This window comes from Montipora capricornis, chromosome 10, assembly GCF_036669925.1.
Source record: "Montipora capricornis isolate CH-2021 chromosome 10, ASM3666992v2, whole genome shotgun sequence".
In the NCBI taxonomy this organism is placed as follows: Eukaryota; Metazoa; Cnidaria; class Anthozoa; order Scleractinia; family Acroporidae; genus Montipora; species Montipora capricornis.
In genome coordinates this window covers 54,706,209-54,708,708 of record NC_090892.1, presented here as the reverse complement: position 1 = coordinate 54,708,708, position 2,500 = coordinate 54,706,209, and the positions used below count along the sequence as shown (strand labels likewise).

General features: G+C 35.9%; 1 pseudogene; it reads right to left on the bottom strand.

The window, feature by feature from the left end:
* Positions 1 to 298, bottom strand: part of LOC138019112 (neurexin-4-like) — a 2,716-nt pseudogene extending 2,418 nt beyond the window's left edge.
* Between the last annotated feature and the right edge of the window lie 2,202 nt (positions 299 to 2,500).

Here is a 2,500-nt window from a genome sequence, read left to right as displayed (position 1 = left end):
TAAATCACATTTCCTGGTGTCCCACCAATAGTTAATGCTCATGCATGGTGGATCGTTAATGCACTGGTGAACGCAGTCAAAATAGCGCTGTATTTCCTTGGAGCTGTAAGCTGCGTGCAGAAGGGCGACTCCTCGTTCAGATCCTGATTCACGGCACTCCGAGCTCCCTTGCAGAGCCAAAACAATTATCTTTGAGTAAAATAATGTTAGTAAGATAGGTATTTGATGCATTCTCGATCGTAGTTCTACTGATTCAAAGTCCGAATCTCAGTTGTACAGAACTGAATTAAAACATGTCCACCTGTCTCTGATGCTCAAAATGATAAACGACAAATAAATTTGACAGAGACTTAAATATTTAAGTTCGGAAATGTCAAGAGTTAAGTTACACGATGCAATTATTGCTCTCCAATTTCCTCAGTTTTGAAGCCACGGAAAAAAGTTAGAGGAAAAAGGCTTATTGATTGATAACAGAAACAAAATAGAGTAGGAAAATAATTTGAAAGAAATATTTCCAAAGGTTCTTGAGAACATCAGTTGAGAAATAACTTGAAGAATTAAAACAAGAGCAAGACATGTTGCGACATACATGTTGCGACATATTTATGCCACCTTCCGTTATGAATGAGGTGTACAATTTCAATTTAGACCTATTTATAAGAAAATACATTTTTTGTTAAAAATGGGTTTTAATTTAAATTGTACGACTCATTCACAACTGGAAATGTCATAAGTATGTCGAAACATGTCTTGTAAAAAAAATAATTGATTTTTTTTTATTTCTTGAAGTTATTTGAAAGAAAGTTATGACTCAGTTTAGTCCTGAATCAAGCATTCCATCTTCCCGCGGCATTTCATTAGGATGTAAAATTGGTTAGGCATATATATATATTCTTTTAAACAATTATTTTTATACACTTAAATTTTTAACATAACCAAAAAGACAGATAAAAACAATTTACAGGACTCAGACTGGTAAATACGTATACAATTGCCAATAAGCTAAATATTCTTAAAACAATATATGCTTTTTACTTCAATTAGTTATTTACATATAAGGTAAGAGCTTTTTCCACTTCAGTTGTCATTGTGTTTCGTAAGTTTATTCCGCTTTGTCACTATCTGTTTTTAATTCTGGTAAACTAATTTGGTCCTGCCTTGTAAAACTTGTAACAACAGATTCACATCACTTATAGATAAACTTGACCCTCCGTGAGGGTACTCTGGGTTGCCCGTGGTACGTGCACCGTTCTAGACAATTTTTTTTCAAGTTGGGAAGTCATCAAGACCATTTAAGGGGTCACCCAGAAGTCATACCAGCAGAGGCCCTTTGGCTCACAGGTCCTCACACGTTCGTACGACGAAACAGATCCTTTTCTGAGGTTAAAAACCTGGCTACCGGCCTATTAATTAATCATTTGTCAGAGAGAAGAAATTCCTGTCGTCTTTAGAAAAAATAAACACGCATTGCTTACGTGTGCGTGTGGTAGTGACGTAACACAGCGATTTATTCCATATAAAATGTCAATTGAGCTGTGTGTTGTCTTCCAGGAGATTCAAGTTGTCCTTGCGTAATATGTAGTTCTAACAGTGCACCGTATAGTTTGGGTATTGTCTATCATTGTAGTGCCATGGTAGAAGTCTTGGGTAAATAGCCTGAGAAGACATGTGGCTACTAGCAAAGTACTGAACCCACAACGATTGAAGAAAATAAATGGGAAGTGAGAAACATTGGCTTCTGGGCTGACATGTTGATAATTTTCAAGCTCCCTCACAACTTCTTTCTCCACAAGTTTAAGCAAGCCCTCTGAACAGCTTTGTTAAAACTAAAATTTAATAAAGTTAACCATTTCCGGCGGGGTTAGTATCTGGATGGGTGACCATATCCCTTCGTAAAACAGAAGCATTGGACCGAAAATACTAATAACGCTAACAAATGTGAACTCAGCAAGGTATAGATTTTGTTAGCTTGCTTTATGCAAAAGCAAATATTGATGCAATAGTAAATTGATACACAGTTTTTAGAAAGAGAAGAAGGAAGTTTCCAGGAGGGTCGCTCGAGAATAACATATTTACGACATGAAAACAAAATTAATTTTGAACCGTGACTATAGAATATAAAAAGTTACCATCAGCGACGAGCATTTTGGGAATTTTTTTCTATGTTCAATTTTATTAATGTACTTTTGGTTGAACAAATTCAGCGGGCGCCGTGATTAAGTGATTATGTTTCAACTCGTCAAACAGTGAAGCATGTGTCTCAAATGATGGTAAGCTACCGGGTTTTCGTAAGTTTATTTTTCTGTCAAGTGTTATAAAGTTTGACAATAAATGAGCGAATTCAAAAGAAAGATCACAATCGCCTAAACTCTGAATGAGGTTGACCATTATTTCTGCAAAGTCAAAAATTTACTCTCCAACACGAGGTTATTTATCACCAGGTAATTCCATCATTTTGGAAATAGCAGCTGCGTCACAATTTTTTGCTGATTTTGGGGCT